Below are 23,626 nucleotides of genomic sequence, written 5' to 3'. Positions count from 1 at the left end.
TCAAACATCACTAACAACTGCAGAGGATGTGCCCTCCACAGCCACCAAAAACCCTGATGAGAGCACCATGGCATCTGTGTCCAACACAAGGCCCATCACAGTTCCTGAGAGTACCACAGCTTCCACAACATCTGTGCCTACGATAGTCATTACCGGGGCTTCTGAGACCACCTCAATGTCCACCGCAATCTCTAAAACCAGTAGAGTCTCCACAAAAGCCTCTGAGACAACTGCTGGGGAGACAACTGTTGGGTCTGAGGCCCCCACAGCTACCATAATGCCTACTGAGACCACCCCAATATATGGACCCACCTCAACCTCCATCACAACTTCTGAGAGAACTGTGTCTTCCACACTCACAACTGAGCCGAGCAAAGCCTTCTCAACACAGCAGTTGAAAAATACAGCACAGTCAGAGATCTACACAACTTCTACCACAGCTTCCGCCGAAGCATCCGAGACAACTACAGAGTCTGTGATTGCAATGGGCTCCACCACAGCATCTGAAAGCACCTTGGTCTTCACTGCAGCGTCTGTGCCAACCACAGGAGCATTGAGATCATCTTTGCCTACCAAAGTTTTCATCAGAGGCTCAGAGAACAACACAGGTTCCACTGTAGACTCAGGGACCAAAACAGCTTCAAGCACAGACTCTTACATTGCCACGTCCTCCACCCCAATGTCTGTGCCAACCACAGCCTCCAACACAGTCCCTGAGAACACCATGCACTCTGAAACAGCCACAGGGCTCCCCACAATTTCAGAGACTATCAGGTCCTCCACTGCAGCCTATGAGCCCACCCTGACCTCCAGCTCAGTCTCTGACATTACCACAGCCTCCACTGAAGTCTATGGAACAACATCAGGACTACCACACTCCATAGATACAGATACACCTGATAAGACCACCACAGTATGGATGACCACCACAGCCTCCACGATGATCCCTGAAACTACTACACCATCCATTGCAATGTCTGTGTCCACCACACGCTTGGGTACAAACTCTGGGACCAACACAGCCTCCACCTCACACCATAGTGTGTCCACAAAAGTCTCTTTGACAAGTGCGGACTCTGAGCACTCCATGGTCAACACGATGCTGGCTGAGAATAACACAACATTTGTTCCTACCTCAGTCCCTATCACAGCATCTGAGGTGACTGCATCCTCCACAACAACATCTGTGCCCACTACTATCCTTTCTACAGTCTCCAAAAGCACTGGAGTCTCAGAGACCACTACAGCTTCCACTATTGGAACCGCTGCAGAGTCTGTGACCACAAAGCACTCCACCACAGGATCTGAAATCTCTCCCACTGTGACAGTGCCTAGCACATTGTCCACCACTGTCTTTGAGAGCAACTCAAACTTCAAAAGCGCCATGTTCTCTAAAAGGGACTCTGTGTCCACTACATCCTCCATCACAGGAATATCAGTGTCCATGCCAAAATCTACCATGAACCCAGAAATCACCAGAGCCTCTACTGCAGTCTCTGAGACCACTTCTATCTCCTCCAAAGGTATGTAACCACTGTCAGCCACCACCTTCTCGCCTGTTTCTCTTTTCTCTACACTAGCCTGTAGTCAAGCCAGAGGTAGGTATTATTTCCTCTCCTTGAATCTCCCTTACTTCCATGCCGGCTTCACCTGCTTCATTTAGTTTCAACTCCTTTCATTCTAATCAGAAATGTTTATTTGCATATATCCCCATCTGCTACTCCACCCTAGGACAAGTAATATTCTTTAACTTCTGCCTCTAGAAAACCCACCTCAACTCTGTGGACAACCCTCACAGTTTTGACAGAGACTCTCATTTCTATTCCAAGTGTAACCTATTCTGTCCAGCCTAACCTGTGACACCACACATCATGTTCCACACATTGTTCCCTTGTCCAGAGTTTGGTAAACCATACTTCATGGGTCAAATCTCACCAGCTATCATGTTTTGGTAAATCAAGTTTTATTGGAACGTGCTCATGTTCATTTGCATATTGTTTCCAACTGTTTTCCAGTTCTTTAGTGTAGTTTCAACAGTCATATCCCCCAATGAACTGGAATATTTACTAGCTGGCCCTTTGCAGAGAAAGTTTGCCAAATCATACTCTATGATAAAACCAAAGTTAATATTTCATCCTCTGGCTCTTGATCTGAATAAGACCACATCTGCCCTTGCCACCAACATTGGTGTTGGGTTTCAGTCTGTCCCCCTGTTCTGAGCACACTCACCAGTGACTTGTGTATCATTTTAACCATTTCTGATCTAGTCACATCTGTTGCTAGCTAAGCCACTACCATCACTGCCTGTGCCAAATTGGAGTCTGTCCTCTTGTCTGAGCTCACCTTCTCCTGTCCCTGTGGTCGACCTCCTCCTTATGAGTCAGGTTCTTCCACATCTGTTCCAAGCACACTTACCTCTACTTTGTTGACCAGAGTTGTGTTAGATGATGTCACCTCTGCTCCCAGTGGTGATCACAACATGGCTATGAACAAATCTGACCACTTCATCTCCTCCTCTCACATCCTCCTTATACCCAGTAACCACAATCACAAGAGAACAATGACCTACCACTTCTTTCCCAGTCTACCTACTGTCTTTGGGTGACTACTTTTTAAGTTGACTAGACTTTCTTCTGCAACAATCACAGTCATCTCCTAAACCTTCTACCTCCTCCATCACCAGCACCATCTATGAATATATTGTACTTCCCCTTCTCTAAAATGCTGACCTCTATTCTGGGGACCATAGCCACAGAGAACTACTTCCTCTCATCTCTCCTTCCCCACAACCCTTTCTTCAAACCACCACCACCACCAGAGCCATGTTAGATTAGACCTCCTTGGCTCTAAGGACACCCACCTCCCCTTTAAATGTTTCCATTATAAATGCATCATCTTGATTAACCCGTTTCCCAGGCACCAGGACCAGACCAACCACCCACATTTCTGTCACCACGGCTCCTGTAAGGAAACACACGACCTTTGCTACCAGCAATGCATTGCCTGGAATATCCCTGAATACCTCTGGCCTGGCTGCATCCACTCTTAGAGTATCATCTACCTCCTCATTCCCAGGTGTCATGACCACCACAGTGTCTATCCATGATTCAACTGTCATTCCTGGAGCCAGCGCCACCTCCCGTACAACAAGCTCAGTGTTCAAGGCCACAAATAAAATTAGCGTGAGCCACATTCCAACAAATGTGGTCAAACCAAGTGGATATTTACAGCCCTGGGCCATCATCATCATTTCTCTGGTTGCTGTTGTGATGGGTATCGTCCTGCTAATAGAACTCTGCTTTTGTCTGGTGAGTATCTAGGATGGGTTAATTGGGTAGTCTGATGAGGAAGTAGATCATAAATAAGGATGGAATTTGTGTAAATAATGCTTGGAGTATCCAGAAGAATAAGTTGGTGTGTAGGAAGAAAAATCATGTACCATGATATAAAGACCAGAGAAAAATCAATGAGAGTGAGAGTTGAAGTTGTAAAAAGAAGAATAAGAAGATGAATTGGAGTCAAAATGAAAGGAAATTGTTTGAATGAAACAACATCTGGGAGTCAGAATATTTTAGCCCTAGAAGAAGAATTGAGGAATTGAGGAATCTTTAGGTTGTTGCTTTATTTACTGATTTCTATTATAAATCTTAGCACTTGTTATCCATGGGACACTGCTCTTTGGATGCTCTTGCACAAGTAGAGATGAATAATCTTCTCTTGATTCTCCTTAGGTCAGCTGTAGATTAGAAATGTCAAAACATTTCACTAAATGCTGAGGAAGAAAAAAAGGGAAATAAATATTTAAAAATCAGCATACGCAGTGACACAGCCACATTAATGTATATAGCAGCATAATTCACAACATCTAAGCTATGGAACAAACCTAGGTGTCCTTCAACAAATGAATGGATAAAGAAATTGTGATGTAAATACACAATGGAATATTACTTAGCCATAAGTAAGAATGACTTTATGACATTTACCAGTAAATGAATGGATCTGGAGACTATCACACTAAGTGAAATAAGCCAATTTTAAAACACCAAAGGTCAAATATTTTCACTGATACATGGAAGCTAAACCACAGTAAAGCAGAAGATAGAACCTTTCTGTAGATAAGACAATGGGGAACAAAGAGAAGAGGGGTAGGAATAAGAAATACAGAATAAATCTAACATATTTTTCCTATGTGCACATATGAAAATACCTAAGAGAATCCCCACCATTGTGTCCACCCACAAGAATGGGGTTCTAATTAGAATAAGATATATTTCATGCTTGTATAATTGTATCAAAATGGATTCTACTGTCATGTATAACTAAGAGGAACCAATAGTAACCACTATTTTTTTGGATGATATAGTCATCCAAAAAAAAAAAAAAAAGTGCAGGTTCCAACTGTGTGACATCTACCAAGTTTTTGTTTTGTTTTGCTACTGAGGATTAAACTCAGGGATTAAACTACTGAGCCATATCCCCAGCCCTATTTTGTATTTTATTTAGAGATAGGGTCTCACTGTTTTACTGAGTTGCTTGGTGCCTCACCTTTGCTGAGGCTGGCTTTGAACTTGCAATCCTTCTGTCTCAGCCTCCCAAGATGCTAGGATTACAAGCATGCACCACTGTGTCTGGCTTTTTAATAAATTTCTGGTACTTATGAGTACTCTGCTATTTCTTTTTTTTTTTTTTAAGCCTCCTATTTCTACTCTGCTATTTCTTGTTCTATTTGTGGTAGTTACTTTCTTATCTCCCACTGCATCTCTGCTTTCAGAACTTGATCTTTCTTTGAACACATATTTTTCTCAAACTAGTCTTACATTTATGATTTTTTTCTCTTTTCTTATAGTTTGTTAGTAAGCTAACATGTGAAGAATAAAGCAGAGAATAAATAACTGGCAAGCTGAGACCAAGTCATATAGGTCCACAAGAGATCCCTATGATCCACTGCATCTCTTTCCAACTCTGAGTTTAATGACTTCACATTGGTAGTTTAATATACACTCTGGTGGAAGTATTTATATCATGGAAATTAACAAACACTACAAAACACAATTTTCTCAGTTGTTAAATGATGTCCAAGATACCACTGGTCCAAATGACAAACTAAAAACATATTATACAGCTGAGTGTGGTGGTCCAAATGACAAACTAAAAACATATTATACAGCTGAGTGTGGTGGCGCACACCTGTAATCCCAGCAGCTCTGAAGGCCAAAGCAGGAGGACCACAAGTTCAAGTCAGCCTCAGCAATGGTGAGGCGCTAAGCAACTCAATGAGATCCTGCTTCTAAATAAAATACAAAATAGGAGTGGGGATGTGGCTTAATGGTTGAGTGCCTGTGAGTTCAATCCCTGATACCCCCCAAAACAAAAAACATATTATACCAACAAAAGGTTGGCATATGGTAGTCAATTTATGGGAATTCCCAGCCACCCTCCCTATTTAAGTTCCAAAATTAATTCACACTATCTAGAAATGACTTCCTATATGACTTTAAAATTTTACATGCCACGTCAAATGGCAATGAGAACTGACATTAATTTGTTGTTTGTGTGAGGCTTGGGGCTGTGTTTGAAATGCATTGTCATATAATCAGCTCTACAGTTCGGATCTGGAGCTCCATTAGCTCCCTCAACACAGTTGCTGAGTGACAGATCTGGGACCCTAGTCCAGGCTGATTTGGTTCTGGATTTCATGCCCATGATCTGAAGATGGTATAGGGACAGTTTTCTGAAGGCCTGTCTCAGCTTCTTAGATGACAAAGTGAAAGACTGTCTTTCAGGTGGGTCTCTGTGCCTTTCACACAGGGATGTGGTTTACCTTTGTCTTGAATGTCCAACAACACGTAACCTGACCATGCTGCTGACCAGGGCCTGAGTCTGCACATAAAGAGGGTATATTAATATAGTGTGAGGGAGATTTTTTTCTAGAGAGAATACGAGTGAAATAACAAAAAAGAGAGAGAGAGCACAGTAAGGATGATGGTAAGAAAAGACATAGTTTTGAAAAGTAAAAATCTCACATTGGTGAAACAGGCTTGTATATTATAAGAGATGGTACTTAATTTTTATATATATTTTTTTCTTTCAGAGGGACTTTTACTTCCCTGTGAGAAACAGAGGTACTTATTACCCCCATGACCACAACCTTGGCCTTAGTCTGGACCTGGACTTAGGCCTGGGCTCTGGAATATTCCACAGCCTGGGAAATGAACTGAACCCTGGAAGAAGACTTGGGATTGGACATGCAGAAGCACATGGCTTTGGACACAGGATGGGCGATGGAGATGGCATGGAATGAACCACAGTGGGAGTCATGGCTATGAAGGAGGCCACAGTAATAGCCATGAACACAGAGGAGGCCATGGAGGAAACCATGGAGTGGGTCATTGAGGGAGCCACCCAGGAGGCCATGACAGTACAAGATGGCTGTGGCCATAGATTAGATAATGGAAAATATTGGGGGAAGAAAGCTTGGAGTAGGAGGGAGTCCTGGAGAAAAAATTCTAGATTGAGTTCTAACTTTGCTCTGTTCCCTTGAGTATGTTACTTTACCTCTTTGTGCCTCTATTGTCCTAGTATGTGAAATGGAGATAGTGACACTTTCCCCACAGGGTTGTTGTTGAGGAGATACAATGGACTAGCATGTGTGAAATGCACACACCGGGCCTGGCACAAAATAAGTGCTTAATTAATATTAACTATCATCCTTATAAATTTTAGCCACCACACCATCTCCAAGAGACAAAAGCACACCATGAATGTATGTGCACATTCATTCCTATGTGTTCTTTCAGTTTTCTCGTTTTTTTCCCCCCCCCACTTCAGGGCTTATTATTTACCAACTGCTATTCCGGGAGCTTTTGAATATAATATAATTTATCTCCAAATAATTTAGTGAGGAAAATATCTTTATGACCTTGAGGTAGGCCAAGATACTTAAGCATAAAACAAAAAGCACTAATTATAAAATAAAAGTTTGATGATTGAACTCATTAGAGTCCGATATCAGAATATACTGTTATAGGCTGATTTGAAAGTTAAATTGGGTTGATGCCATCTTGCTCAGATGTTTCACCCTATGCAGAACTGGACCCCCTTTCTGCATGAGCCTACTACATTGAGGTTGACATCTTTACCTCATCCACTTGCATCTGGACCACAATGTCTTTAAACTATGGAGCTGTTGCTTACTTCCTGAGTAGGTACAGGATGTGTCAGTGCTGAGAACTGCTAACTCTATATGAAATGTGTCTTTTGATTGTACTTGCCTCTCCCACCTCCCTTATTTGTGTTTTTTTTTTTTCTGTTTTTAAGTGGCCCCCTCACCCATGTTCAGTATCTTGGTTGCAAAACTGTCTACTTTGTGCTCCCTTGGCCCTGGCCAGAATAAATCCTTTGTTTCAAAAAGACCCAGAATATTATTTGGGATTTTGGATTAGAGCCTTAAAAATATCCTTTTTTTTTCTTCTTATACCTTTTATTTCTTCTATTTTACAATAAAGCATGTATTTGTGTATCTATACAATGTGGACCCACATTTCCAAGGAAGGGAGAAAAGAATCTGGATTGTTAAAATAGAAACTTTGCACTGAAGATTCTATTCCAAGATTAAAATACTAATACAGATTGACTGACAGCCTGAAAGATAGTCTGATGCCTACTTAACTGTAGGCTACTCTGCTTTAAATGTAGGAAAACCCCTAACCTCACTCACAGAGGAAATAGACAATAGGAGCTACTGTTCACAGCTGAGCCTTGTGCTTAACTGTGTATCTGCTGTTTCCAACAATAATCCTGCCCAGTACATGTTATCGCTATTTTCTAGATGAGACAGAGTTTACATAATTGAATCCAAGTCTGCCCACAAGCCCTTCTCTGGTAACAGTGACCTGAAAGTCAAGTTCTACAGAAAGGTGAGCAAGATGCCATCTTGGTATAAAAAATAAATTGCAGTAAACTGACCCAGAAACAGAGAGAAAGGTATCTAAGAATATTTACTGGTAAAGGGCAAGTGTTTAAAGATGAGCCAAGTTCCACTGCTGCCTTCAGCAAGTAAATGCTTGACAGTTATAAAAATCCAGAGAGAAACCTATTCTACACAGATATAGGTATATTTATCAAACACAAATCTAACTAGGTTTAAATTCTGAAAGTAGACCCTTCAGATAAGTAAGCCTCCTATATTTTTTCAATTTAAAAAACTTCAACAGCTGGGTGCAGTGGCACACACCTGTAATCCCAGCAACTCGGGAGACTGAGGCAGGAGGATCTCAAGTTCAAAGCCATCCTCAGCAACTTAGTGAGGCCCTATTCAATTTAGCAAGATCCTGTCTCAAAAAATAAAAAAATAAAAAGGGATGGGGATGTGGCTCAATGGTTAAGCACCCCTGGGTTCAATCCCCAGTACCAGAAAAACAAACAAGTTAAACACCAAAACAACAACAACAACAAAAAATTCTTAAGAGATGATGAAGTCATGCATCTACTAACCTCTGGGTGAAGCCTGAGTTCAAAATGGAAAGCGGACATTTGCTCACCCTTCTACCTGCTCCCCTTCTCTAACATAGCTTCTGAGTCTCTCGGCCTTTCCTTGGTGATGAATAGTAAGTAGCTCATTTCCCCAGATGCTCTTTAATAACAATAACACTGGTGTTTGAACTTGTAACTTTAAACACCTATAATTAGGATTTGGGAGCTTCTGGAACCATGACCTTGACCAAGCCTTCCATAACAGTCTTTTTACTTTCTATTTTTTTTTTCTTTGAAAAAAATACAGTTTATAAATGATACACCAATTTGAAGAATGTCATGAACATATAATTTGGGGTTGTCATTTGTTTTAAATTCTGAAAAATATGACATAGTAGCTTTCCCTTTATATCTTCACATGTCATTAAACACGAAATGGTTTTACCTACAACAGATACAATCAATTTGAATTATAGGCCTGGAAAGAGCTACAATGATTTCTCCAATACTACAATTTATTTATTTATTCTTATTACACATATATAGCACAGTTTTTACTTTTTAAAATTTTTTTTAAAATAATTTTTATTGTTGGTTGTTCAAAACATTACATAGTTCTTGATATATCATATTTCACACTTTGATTCAAGTGGAATATGAACTCCCATTTTTACCCCGTATACAGATTGCAGAATCACATCAGTTGCACATCCATTGATTTACATATTGCCATACTAGTGTCTGTTGTATTCTGCTGCCTTTCCTATCCTCTACTATCCCCCCTCCTCCCTCCCCTCCCCTCTTCTCTCTCTACCCCCTCTACTGTAATTCATTTCTCCCCCTTATATTTTTTCCCCTTTCCCCTCACTTCCTCTTGTATGTAATTTTGTATACCCCTGAGGGTCTCCTTCCATTTCCATGCAATTTCCCTTCTCTCTCCCTTTCCCTCCCACCTCTCATCCCTGTTTAATGTTAATCTTCTTTTCATGCTCTTCATCCCTACTCTGTTCTTAGTTACTCTCCTTATATCAAAGAAGACATTTGGCATTTGTTTTTAAGGGATTGGCTAGCTTCACTTAGCATAATCTGCTCTAATGCCATCCATTTCCCTGCAAATTCTATGATTTTGTCATTTTTTAATGCAGAGTAATACTCCATTGTGTATAAATGCCACATTTTTTTATCCATTCGTCTATTGAAGGGCATCTAGGTTGGTTCCACAGTCTTGCTATTGTGAATTGTGCTGCTATGAACATGGATGTAGCAGTGTCCCTATAGTGTGCTCTTTTTAGGTCTTTAGGGAATAGACCGAGTAGGGGAATAGCTGGGTCAAATGGTGGTTCCATTCCGAGCTTTCCAAGAAATCTCCATACTGCTTTCCAAATTGGCCACACCAATTTGCAGTCCCATCAGCAATGTATAAATGAACCCTTTTCCCCACATCCTCGCCAGCACTTGTTGTTGTTTGACTTCCTAATGGCTGCCAATCTTACTGGAGTGAGATGGTATCTTAGGGTGGTTTTGATTTGCATTTCTCTGACTGCTAGAGATGGTGAGCATGTTTTCATGTACTTGTTGATTGTATGTCCTCATCCGAGAAATGTCTGTTCAGGTCCTTGGCCCATTTGTTGATTGGGTTATTTGTTATCTTATTGTCTAATTTTTTTAGTTCTTTGTATATTCTGGATATTAGGGCTCTGTCTGAAATGTGAGGAGTAAAGATTTGTTCCCAGGACGTAGGCTCCCTATTTAACTCTCTTATTGTTTCTTTTGCTGAGAAAAAACTTTTTAGTTTGAGTAAGTCCCATTTGTTGATTCTAGTTATTAACTCTTGTGCTATGGGTGTCCTATTGAGGAATTTGGAGCCCGACCCCACAGTATGTAGATCATAGCCAACTTTTTCTTCTATCAGACGCCATGTCTCTGATTTGATATCAAGTTCCTTGATCCACTTTGTGCATGGCAAGAGAAAGGGATTCAGTTTCATTTTGTTGCATATGGATTTCCAGTTTTCCCAGCACCATTTGTTGAAGATGCTATCCTTCCTCCATTGCATGTTTTTAGCCCCTTTATCAAATATAAGATAGTTGTAATTTTGTGGATTGGTTTCTGTGTCCTCTATTCTGTACCATTGGTCCACCCACCTGTTTTGGTACCAGTACCATGCTGTTTTTGTTACTATTGCTCTGTAGTATAGTTTGAAGTCTGGTATTACTATACCGCCTGATTCACACTTCCTGCTTAGCATTGTTTTTGCTATTCTGGGTCTTTTATTTTTCCATATGAATTTCATGATTGCTTTCTCTATTTCTACAAGAAATGCCGTTGGGATTTTGATTGGCATTGCATTAAACCTATAGAGAACTTTTGGTAATATCACCATTTTGATGATGTTAGTTCTACCTATCCATGAACAGGGTACATTTTTCCATCTTCTAAGATCTTCTTCTATTTCTCTCTTTAGGGTTCTGTAATTTTCATTGTATAAGTCTTTCACCTCTTTTGTTAGGTTGATTCCCAAGTATTTTATTTTTTTTTTGAGGATATTGTGAATGGAGTGGTTGTCCTCATTTCCATTTCAGAGGATTTGTCTTTTTACTTTCTATTACGCAACATGACACAGCATTAAAAGCAACAAACCACTTCAGCTTTTTCACTTCTGCAGAAACTAAAACCACCTCTCCAATATATAAAGGAGCAGGAAAGTTAATTTCCTAAGAGAGAAATACACAGCTTGGTCCTGGCATTTCAGTACCCAAGAGAGCTGAGATAGGTTCATTGATCAAAACTCCATGTACAATTGTCCTTCCAAACTTGGTGTGTTTAGAAAAATCTTCATTTAAATGCAAAGGACTGACATCTCCCATTAATTCTGAGAAGGTAGCCACGTCCCTCTGTAAGAAGGCCCTGCTGAGTTCAACCTGGTCCCAATCCTCACATGCACATGCTGCAGGAGCTGTCTGCTCCACCCTGGTTGACTCAGGCAGAATCGCCTTTGAAGTCCACCACACCAAAGGCAATAGCTGGATATTACTGGGAACATCTTCAGCATCCTCATCCATGGGAGCTTTTAGCCTGCTTCTGTTTTCAAACTATGCAGCCACTGAAAAGTACTTTTGAGAACAGAGGGAAGTTTTTGAAATTGAAGACTATTCAATCCAATACTAGTTCCCTACTATTACCAGATAATGCGAGGAGAAATGGAGAAACCTGAATCACTCTGAAAGCACAGGTTTTGCCTTTGTAAGATCCTAACAGGGTCAAAGAACTCCAAAATTTGACTAGACCACTGCTACATATTTTCAGGATGGCTAACAAGGTCTTCTTCTCTTCACAGGTCAGGACACCCAGAGGTAAGGCAGCACCAACCTCCCCAAACAGGTCCTTTCGGGCAGAAATAAGCAGCTATTTGAACTGTGCACATTCAGAACAACTCCGTGATCTTGAAATTCCAGGCAGACTTTCATGTAGTGGTACTTAGAGGGATTTTTGTAAACTATTCTTTCATATGTGGTAGCCAGTGTTGGTGTCTTTTTCAGTGCTGATAACACCCGCTGTCCATTGGGCTAGCTTGCCACCTCCTCTGACTCCGGTTGGCTGCAAGGATTCACCAAGGTTTGGTGATACCATGCAGGAGCCAGGAACTAGGTCCAGGAAACTCCTGGTGTGTTTACGTTTGGTTGCTCCCTGACCCTGGATGAGAGGTGGGTCCTTAATAATATCTTCAAGAAAACAAAAAGAAAAGTCAAAGGCAGGAAAAGATACTTCAATACATCCAAATGACAAAGAAATTATATTCTGAATATAGGAGGACTATAGATAATAAGACAATGCAATTTAAAAATGGGCACAAGATTTGACAGAAGGATATCAAAATGGTCAGTGAACATCTGAAAAGGGGCTAGATATCATTGCTTATCAGAGAAATGGAAATTCAAACCCTAAGGAAATATCACTACACCCAGAACAATGACTAGAATTTAAATGACTGACAATAGTAAGTACTGACAAGGATGTTGAACAACTACAACTCTTATGCATTGTTACTGGGAGAGTAAATTGATACGCTCAATGTTTGGCAACACTAAAATTAAACACACATATACTCTGTGACTCTGCAATTCCACTCTGAGTGCATATATATCCTATATAGCAGAAATAGTAGAAATGAATACCTACATCCACCAAAAGACATGTATGTTAGCAGCTTTATTTATAAGAGCATCATATTGGAAATTGCCCAAAGTCTTAAACTTAGAATAAGTAAGTTATGACACAGCCCTAAAATGGCATACTACCTAATAGTGAAAAAAATGAACTATTGAATCATGCAAAAACATTAACAAATTTCACAGATATAATGTTGAGTAAACAAAGTCAAAGCAGCAGAGCATATATTGTACAATTCCATTCACATTCACTTGTGAAGTTAATCTACTGTGATAAAGGACAGAAGAGTAACTGTCTTTGGGGAAAACAGTGTGAGAAAGCAGAGGTGAGGATAAGAGTGTTCTATATTTTATCTGGGCAATGATTACATGGATATATACATGTGTAAAACTTCACTGAAATGTGCACATGAGATTTTGGATTATGTTGTGTGGAAGTTCTACTTGTTTTAAAAATGAAAAGGGAAATCAATGTGACCTTTTTTCCCCCCGTCATTATAATTTCCTTGGTCAGAAGATGTGGTTAGGGATACATGATGATAAATGAAGCATTAAATACTTCCAGTGACAGCGGTGCCAGTGGAAGCTTTATGCGCAGGGAAGGCAAATACCTATTTTAATGAGGACAAATCACTACTCCCTTCAAATTGCAAGAGATTCAATGTTGTCAACCTGACACCTCTCTGGAATGGTGCCATACAGCAGGGTCAACACTGACTTCTGCTGTTAGCTGGCTAGGCACTTGGCAGTGGAAGTTTGTTTTTGGACTACTTTATTGAGTCCTATATAACCTCCATCCCTGCCATGAAGCCTACTTTATTTATTTTTTTTTAGATGAATACATTTTACTCATTATTATATATTTTGCTTCTACTGTGTGCCAGGGAAGGCAAAGAAAAAGTAAAAGCTGAAAATAAACACTAGGAATTCTGCAAGGGTCAAACCTTTGTAGGTCAAATTCTACAAAGGTCACAACCTAGAAGATCATTTGCCTGGCACAGTGCATTTTTTTTCTTTTTCATTGTTTTATTTATTTTTTATGTAAATTTTTTATTTATATATGATGGCAGAATGTATTACAATTCTTATTACATATATAGAGCACAGTTTTTCATATCTCTGGTTGTATACACAGTATACTCACACCAATTTGTGTCTTCCTACCTGTAATTTAGATAGTAATGGTCATTACATTCCACCATCATTAATTACCCCATGACCCCTCCCTTCCCCTCCAACCCCTCTTCCCTATCTGGAGTTGTCTATTCCTCCCATAATCCTGCTCCCTATCCCACTGTGAATCAGCCCCAGGGGCCTGCTTTATCTATGAGCCCACTGAGAAAGCACTGGAGTAGCTGGAGAAAGAGGTTGGTTGACAATCACAGAATGGGTCACATTGTCAAACCAACCATTAAAACCACCTCTGCTTCTCCCCATCTGTGCCCTTCCCACATTCCACTATCTCAGACTTTCTTATCATCAATTCACTAATCATAGTCTTTCCAGTCCTAGATTATACAGCCAAACTGTTAGCCACTGCTCACTGATCAGGGTAAATTGTAATTCTGATCTTCTTTTTTTTTTTTTTTGGCCCAAGCAAAGTAAGTAAGCAGATGCACTGTTCAATGCTGTGCTCACTGGGAGGCCACCCTGAGAGGGCAGCAGCATGCTAGTGTATCCTGCAGAACCATCCACAAACCAGAAGAAACCCAATCTTTCCTTTCCTAGTCATTTGGACAAAGGAAACTCTCCATGTGACTCTGCTTATGGAGGGAGAGGTTGAAAATGTAGCTGAGATAGATGTCATCAGAGTTTGGGGGGCCTAGATGGGCAGGTGGTGCACACCTATAATCTCAGTGGCTCAGGAAGCTGAGGCAGGAGGATGGAGTGTTCAAAGCCAGCCTCAACAACTTAGCAAGGTCCTAGGCAACTCAGGGAGACCCTGTCTCTAAGCGAAATATAAAAAGGCCTGGGTTTATGGCTCAGTGGTTAAGTGGCCCTGAGTCCAATCCCCAGTAATGAGAGAGAGAGAGAGAGAGAGAGAGAGAGAGAGAGAGAGAGAGAGAGACTGATTGATTGATTTTGTGTGCCTCTCAGGTCTATTATTTATGTCTTGAGGACATACTTGAACACAAATTTATATATACCACTTCCATTCAATGAGGTAGGTACGTTAAATACGCCCAATTTTATACTTTGGTGTTACAGAAAACATCAAGTTCATAAAGGGAAATTTTTGTTTCCCAAACTCTTAATTGCTGAGAATGGAGTATCAAGTCAGATGCTTATCAAAGGATAAGTCTCAATTGAACTTTCTGGAAGACAAAGAATATGGAAGAAGAATGCCTTTGCTCTAAAGCTCTATTAGGGCTACATAGATTCCATGCAGACTCCTGATTTGTCACATTTTAAACTACATTGTATCTTTTCAAAAGTAAATTGCAAATGGGCTTACTTTTCTTGGGTTCCCACTTAAAGTATGGAATACTCAAAGTTGGGGCCTGGAGATGAACTTGGGCTAAGACTCTATTTGTTTTCTAAATTTCATAAGCCCCACTCTGACTTGTAGATCATGGTGGTGGTTTAGGTCCTCTGATGTTAACATCAATCCTGCCAGTGTCTGATAATGCCTGAAAAGATTGGGCATTTCTCTTTCCCATTGCATTGTCACCTTCATAAATGGCCAAGATCCCTTTTGAAAGGTAGGAGGAAGATTCATGGCACATACAACGTTGTAACATTAGATCTTTCTGCCTTCCCTGTATTTTTAGGCTTATGAATAAGTGCAGGCCTGGGAGTTAGGTGAGACACTGAGACTTTCCAGTGGGGTAACTCATATTAGCTCTCTGTTTAAACAGTCAGATGGTTTCACTTATCCAAAATAAGTCAGATTTTAGTAGGCTGATTCTGTATGTCATTTTTAGTAACACCAATCAGGGTTAAAATCCCTGATTACAGTTCTGGTCATACTGCCTATGATTCACCAGGCCCACCAACATCAGGAAGCCTATTTTAAAGGTCAGATCTCCTACTACTGTATCTGGCAAAGAGCTGCTGCAGAACTTTATAAACATATTAGCGTTCTCTTTTCTAATGCCTTGATGAAGAAAATATCAATTGAATCTTCTGGAAGAAAAAAATCAAGGAGAAAATTGTGCATGTTAAATTGATCTCAACATAAATCCCTGAATCTTGGAATTTTTCCTTCTAATAATACCAATGCAATACTGAGATCATAACTTCATTTAATGTAGGCCACCTGTGAGTTCATATTTCCATCATCCAAGAAAACTGTTAGGGTGACTCCCAGCTACTTGACCTAATGTATTGAATCTATAATGTATAATAAATTTACCCAAGTAATCACTTTCATTTTGTTGCATAACAGCTTAGTACAAATGGAAGCTGAGAACAGCACCCATTTACTAGGTCACAATTCTGTGAGTCAGAAGTCTGGTCAATGCATGATTGGGTCTTTTGCTTAACCTCTCAATGCCGTGATAAGTTGTTGGCTGCCTGCATCCTCATTTGGAGCTTTTTTAAGGTCATGTGGTTGTATCAAAATTCAGTTTTTGAGCTTCCAGAATTGAGGTCCCTGCTTCTTTGCTAAGTATAAGCAATCACTTTATTACAGGCACAGCGATAGAGATAACTTGAGTCATTTGTGTCACCTTTTGGTATGGAATGCAGTATCCATTTTATACTAGTGTGAAGTCACACTTGCCCTCAAACCTGAATTGGTCAGATGGCCAATCCCAGATTTCTATTTTTGAAGGTCACTTTTCTGAAATTTCATACAAATACTGTAACAGTCTGACTTCGCTTATGAAAACAAAAACTACATGTTTCAAAGATAAACAGATTTAGTCTAAGAAATAGGTACTTATAAAACTACTTTAAAATCTGAAGAGTTGAAAATCAGGGTGACAGCAAATAGCTTTCAGGTTTATTGCCACAGAGAACAGAAAGCTGCTGTCACTGAGGCAAGGACATATAGGCAAATGCTGCCATCTCCACAGGTCTTCCACAGTCCCCTCCCCCCACCCTGGTGTGTAAGGGTCAAGAAAATACAGGGACCACTGAAAACTCCTCACCTGAGTATCCCAGGCATGCATCCAGCCATTGCTACTGCAGAACAGAGTCTCATGAGCGTTCTTCTCATGATAATGTAAAATGTGCCTGGAACCTGATGACAAGAAAGCCTAGAAATTGTGGTTCCGGGTCCCATACAGGGCAGACCACTGAAGAATGTCAAAAAGTTCCAAGTGCCAATGACAGCTGAAGCCGCACACCCCACTGTGCGGGCTGCAAAGGAACTGGAAGTGACCCAGTAAAACTAGAAAGAGAAAACAGGTTTCTTGCTGAGACATCTAACAATGACCTGAATAATGATGTGCTAAAATTAAATGACAGGGTGGAGAGAATGTGAAATTCCTGCAATTCCTAAAAGGACTTCTTTCTCCCTTATGTTGAAAAAAGAAAAATTCCAAAGTTAATCACAAACTTATATTGTATGTCGGTATTTTTTCTACTTATATGCAAGTGTTTGGATCCTAAAATTTCTTTCTTTCTTTCTTTTAAAGAGAGAGTGAGAGAGACAGAGAGAGAGAGAATTTTTTAATATTTATTTATTTTTTTAGTTTTCGGCGGGCACAACATCTTTGTTTGTATGTGGTGCTGAGGATCGAACCTGGGCCGCATGCATGCCAGGCGAGTGCGCTACCGCTTGAGCCACATCCCCAGCTCCCTAAAATTTCTAATAATGGGATACATTAATCTCTCATTCTAAACAATACAAAAGTCTAAGGCCTCAGCCCCTGCATCCTTGTCTCCTCATGGTTATCAGAACTGACTCTCAGAATAGGCAACCAGTTGAGATCTCATCCATGTCGCCTGTGCTTGGGAACCTGCTCCTCACTTGTTGGTTCTAATGGTATGTCCCTTCTGGTAAATATGAAACCTTGCTTTGTTTCAGATTTAATCTTGCTGAGCCTTTGTAGATTCTGCAGAAACTCTAGAATGTCTGAGAAGAAGAGCTTAGATGTGTCTTAGTCAGCTTTTTCAATGCAGTGACTGAAGGATCTCACTAGAGCAAGTTTAGGGGAGGAAAAGTTTATTTGAAGGCTCACATTTTCAGAGTTCTTAGTCCATAGAAGGCCAGCTCCATTCCTTGGGGCTTAAGGTGAGGCAGAACTTCATGGCTGAAGAGTGTGGCAGGTGGAGGCAGCTCACATGAGATCAGAATGCAGACAGAGGTCTCCACTTGCCAGATACAAATATATACCCCAAAGCCACGCCCCCAATGAACTTTGTCCAGCCACACCCCACCTGCCTCCAGTTACCACTCAGTTAATCTCATGAGGGATTAATTCACTAATAGGTTAAGGCTGCAACCGATCATTTCTACTCCAAAACTTGCATTGTCTTATGTGTGAGCATTTGGGGGACACCTCACATCCAAACCATAACAGTATGTGCAACTTGGTTAAAGGGGCTTGCTGGAACCATTCTGGAAGCAATGTTTTCAACTGATCTTTTTATAATGATATAAATATAGGGTGGCCTAGGAGCCAGACTGCCAGGGTTGAGTCCCGAATCTGCCACTTATCATCTTCAGGAGTCTCTGTGCTCCCGTTTCCTCACTTAGAAAATGAGAATAATTTTGATACCTAAATCATGAAGTAGCTCTGAACATTAAATGACATTATCTGTAAAGCACTTTGAATAACGTTTGTACCCAGAACACTCAATGAAAACTATTAGCTATCATTAGATTGTTTATTCCTGGATGCCTTATAAAGCAGGTAAGAAAATAGGGAGGTTTTGTAGAAGCTGATTTTGTATAGCAATCATAATATTTTAAATTAGGTTTCAAGTTATTATGTGTAGATTCCAGGGAGCAGATGGAGATTGTGGGAGAGAATAAGGCAAACACCTTATAGCCTTAAGAACTATTGTTGGAAGCACCAGAAAAGTTTAGAAAGAACCTGACAGAGAATTAACTCAGGGTGATCTCAAGCTCCTTAGAGAAACACTCCATCCAGCATGGTGCTCCAGCTAAGACAAATGGCACTGCCCAAGTGTAGATTAGAAATGGGAAAGTTAGTGGCTGAGAGGGACAGAGGACAGACTTGAAGGACTCTAACATCCCAATGTGGGTGAAGAAAGCTCCCAAGAAGTCCCAACAAGTCAAGGAGGTGCTGAGAGAACAAGTGGGCCTGGTATGAATAAGGATAAAGAAGCAGCAGAGTTTAGGATCCAGTGCTGGAGGCCACAGTGGGTATCCTGATCATCAGCAACTCCCAAAGACCAGCTGACTCCTTTAGCTGAACCAACACACGGTGCCCATGAGGGACAGTCAGGACAGGATCTTAAGACATGAGATACTGTCTCATCAGGGCATGAAAGTCAGTCCAGGAGAAACCATCAAGGGCCAGAGGCAGCCTGTGGGACCAGGTTTCCTTCTTTACCATCCACACAGAAAAATGAACTCCATCATTGGCAGGAGGCCATGTTTGGAATGAGAGAGAGAAGGGAGAGAGCCCTTGTAACTTCAAACAGGTAGAATATTTACCTAAAGAGGGGTGTTTTAACACAGGAATAAAATAACTTTAATTGTCAAGCTGAGGTCCTTCTCCCACATCTTTCTCGCCATACCCTTCGATGCCTAAGAATGGGGCTCCACAGTAAAGTAACATAAAATATATCAAATAATGCTACATATTTTCTCACACATGTAGATTGAAATATGTGAAGTGCATGCAGGGTTTGAACCTTGGATTAGGACCTTTGCTTACTGCTCAAAAAATCTCTTCCAATAGGATGTCTAGGGAGACTGTAGTACCCTCAGTTATAGGATAGAAAAATTCACACAAGTTCCCTCCTTGTAGTGGTGTGCTGATAAATTTTAACCAAATTCTTTTGGGGAAGAGACCCAATATGCAGCATTTTCTGATTTCTGTGACAAAATATTCTTAGCATGGTCCTTTTCAAGCTACTAACTTGATGTGACTGAAAAGAGATTTTTGAAGCAATGCACACTAGCAAACTAATATATAGTAACATATACCAAAGAGAAGAAAAGTGGTAAGTTTTGATTGTTTATTACTTAGTTTTTAATATAATTTAATTACAAGTTTATGTCATTTGATTTTATTTTTTAGAGCCTTTTAAGGTTCACAATAACATTGTGTGAACAATGTTGGCAGTGTATCAAAAACAAATCAAGAGGAAATTAGAGTATGTTGTGAGACAAAATGAAAACAAAACCACAGCCTACTAAACTTGTAGGGTGCAGTATTAAGAGGAAAGTTTATAGCATTCTGCTTTTAGATTTAACCCATAGTTCTTCTCTTTTCCCAATGTATTTTTGTTGTTGTTGTTCTTTTTTTTTTTTTTTTTTTTTTTTTGTACCAAGGATTGAATCTAGGGGCACTTAACCCCTGAGCCACATAAAGAGCCCTTTTCAAATTTTGTTTTAAAATTTACTTTGAGACAGGGTCTCACTAAATTGAACTCATGATTCTCTTGCCTCAGCGAGTCACTGGGTTTACATGCATGTGCCACTGTGTTGGGCTCGTTCTGATTTTTTTAACTTTATATTTTCCTTTATATAGAGAGGTACCTTAAACAATATGTGGAAGATAGCAGGGTGTACATCATGAAAGTCACATTCCAACCATAAAACTTTCTTTACTTTTAATTTCTAAATTTCCTCCATTTGGAGGACATCACGCAGATCACAGGCACTAGTTTCCCCCAACCATGTCATCTCTTAAGACCACGAGGTGATAGCAATGTGATGATAGTTAATATTGATTAAGCATTTATTTTGTGCCAGGCTCTGGGTGTGCATTTTATACATGCTGTTTCATTGTATCTCCTCAACAATACCCTGTGGGAAAAAGGATACTATCTCCATTTCACATGCAAGGACCCTGGGCACACAAAGAAGTTAAATACCTTACTCAAGGTAACACAGCAAAGTTAGAGCTCTGTCTCTTACCTGAAAAACTAAACAATAGATATTAAATGTGTGGGTCATCTAGAGTTATTATTTCTGGCCCCACAAACATCTGGGATATTTACTTTAGTATTACCTGAAATGTATTGGCATAGATAGTAAAGGCTGATACAAAGGCATATTAAGTTCATTTTTCAATTTTGCTTCTTTTGTTGTTTCATTTCTCTGAGTGAGAAGTAAAGAATAACACAGTAAGAACATGAAGATAGACACAGATAAACATAGGGAAAGAAAGGAGATTACAAAAAAGATTTTGAAAAACAAATTTAAAAGTTAAAATATATGACTTTAATCAACAAGGAAGTTGTGAAATAGGAGAAAAGAACTAATCTCTCAAAACATCAGCATTTTTGTTATTTAGAGGGATATTCTTTTGCCCCTGAGAAACAGTGGGCCTTAGTATACCCAGGACCCAGTCCTGGGTCCATTGTCCTGTAGCATCAATAGTGATCAGAACCTTGAAGGGGCCCTTTGCTTTGGCTGTGAATGAAGCTATAATACAGGTGCATCATCCTTGAAGAAAAGGAGGAGGGTAAGACATCATTTCTCAGCACCTCTTCAAGTTTCCAGGAAGTTGATCAAGTCAAAGGAAGGAGCAGACCTGTTCCAGGATGTATATACAGTGGTATCCTGAAGGATACCGACTTTTTCTCCTGTGGGCCAGAAACTAGGACCAAGTCCATGTGTTCTCCAGAAAGCTGCCTTCTTGTATGTATGCCAGGAGAGCTGCTCCTTGGGATTCTGGTCATATGAGACACAAAGCAAGCTAAGTTGTCACTGCTTGAGGGATTATATAATCCCTCTCTGTATAGTGACTATGTGGAGCTGAAGGCACCATAGAAAGGATTTGTGTCCTTGGTCAATCTGGCCACCACTGGACAAAGTGCTGTGAAGGAGAGGAGGTATTCATTTATCGTGTAGTCATGAGGCAAAGGAGGTTTTACTTGGTGAAGTACCAAGAGGGACAGAGGTGATCCTGTCTGGCCTTTGCCACTGGACTCTCTGGTGAAATGTCCTACTTAGTCCTTTGCCACTAGGCATTTCCCATTAGGTTTTACCAATACACCTTCTGTCTCACCCCCATCTTTGGGTGTCTTCCTTGGTTTCACAGCATCTATTCCACTGCCTTAGTCAAATGGGCATGGACAATACAGTGGGCCATGGATTAAGCCACTGTGATGAATGGAAAAATGGAATGAGTCATCAGTGTGTCCATTGAGAAGGCTATGGTGAAAGAATGAATGGACATGGGTACCACTGAGGAAGCCATGGTAGAGGCCATTTCAGTGATGACCATAAGGAGGCCTCAGAGATCAGAGAAGAAGCCAAACCATAGCCATGAGATAATGAAAGACATTCTCTACAGGGAATTATGGGGGAGGAGAATATCATGGAGAAGACAAAGAGAAATGAGGGGAGTGAGTCAAGATGGGACACCAAAATATTCCCAGGAAATAACCACAGGTCATGGCTAAGGTTAAGGACAGAACCAAGGGAAGCCTCTCAAGAGTTTGACCATTAAAACTGGGTCAAGCAGAGAGTTTTGAAAGACCAAATTCTCACTGGGCCTGGAAATGACCTCAAATACATAATTCCCAGGGCTGTCTCCCTAGATCAGGATCAAGGAGGTGGAGAGCCCTTCATGGGGGCTGGGGCGGACCACTGACTGCACTCAGGGCAGTGTCATTCCCTTCTCCCTGACCCCGAGTCATTCAGGTGCCCTTCAGGGTTTAACTCTTTGAAAGCCTTCTTCCTTCCTCCATGTCTCCTGATGTGTGTGACGATCTTGGTACATTCTCTGCTCTTACAACAGAATACCACAGATGAGGTAATTGATGAGAACAGAAATTTATTTTTTACATTCTGGAGGCACTAGCACCAGGTTTCTGGTGATGGCCTTCTTACTGCTACCTCCCAAATAATAGCACACATCCATTCATGATGGCAGAGCCCTCAGGACCCAAATACCTCTCTTTAGACCCGTCTCCCAACACTGTTGCATTGGGGATTAAGTTTCCAGTACATGAATTCTGGAGGATACTCTCAGATATGGCAGTGATTGAGGAGAAACTTAGTAAACACTGATAAAAGTATATTAAGATATATATGGTATCCAGCTGGGCGTGGTGGCACATCCCTGTAATCCCAACAGCTCAGGAGGCTGAGGCAGAAGGATCACAAGTTCAAAACCAGTCTCAGCAACTTAACAAGACCCTGTCCCAAACTAAAATATAAAAAAGGACTGGAGATATGGCTCAATGGTTAAGTGTCCCTAGGTTTAATCCCCAGCACAAGAAAAAAAAATATATATATTGTATTCAGATAAAATCCTTTTATTTTTTAAAACTCTTGAGGCTGTATTGTTATTGTTCATCATTCCAAATGATTTCTGTCTGCCAACCATTGTGCTGGAAGGTTTGTTTTGTATCTTTTTGGGGGATTTGTTTGTTTTGATACTGAGGATTGAACCCAGGGGCACTTAACCACTGAACCACATCTCCAACCCCTTTTTGTATTTTATTTAGAGAAAGTGTCTCACTGAGTTACTTAGTCCTCACTAAATTATTGAGGCTGGCTTTGAACTTATGATTCTCCTGCCTCAGCTCTTGAGCTGCTGAGATGACCCGGTGTGTCACCATGCCTGCCTTGGAAGCTTTTATATAAACCATTACTCAGGCTCCACAACAATCCTATTAAGTGCAGACTATAATCCCCACTAAGTAAATAGCTAAAACATGAGCAAGCAGAAACAGGTTCTTTAATTCCTGGTGATTCTAGAGAGAAAAATGCATGTAATTTTACTTATAAATGTTATTTGGATTTTTACTCTTAGAGCAGGGGCTGAGGTCCCTGCATCAACTGGTTATTGGCCACAACCCTCACCCATTCCCCACATAGAACTTCCATCAGAGACGCATTGCTGATTGACTCCCAAGCTCTTTCCCAGGGCATTGCAGAATCT

General features: G+C 40.5%; 2 pseudogenes; both read right to left on the bottom strand.

Moving 5' to 3' along the window:
• Positions 1–8,684: 8,684 nt before the first annotated feature.
• On the bottom strand, positions 8,685–11,515 carry LOC143401027 (hydroxyacyl-thioester dehydratase type 2, mitochondrial-like; annotated as a pseudogene).
• Positions 11,516–11,625: 110 nt separating this feature from the next.
• On the bottom strand, positions 11,626–15,715 carry LOC143402042 (ribonuclease P protein subunit p14 pseudogene; annotated as a pseudogene).
• Positions 15,716–23,626: the final 7,911 nt, after the last annotated feature.

The sequence above is a fragment of the Callospermophilus lateralis genome, chromosome 6 (genome assembly GCF_048772815.1).
Source record: "Callospermophilus lateralis isolate mCalLat2 chromosome 6, mCalLat2.hap1, whole genome shotgun sequence".
NCBI classification, from domain to species: Eukaryota; Metazoa; Chordata; class Mammalia; order Rodentia; family Sciuridae; genus Callospermophilus; species Callospermophilus lateralis.
Note: the sequence above shows the minus strand (reverse complement) of the source record. Positions and strands in the feature narration are given on the sequence as shown.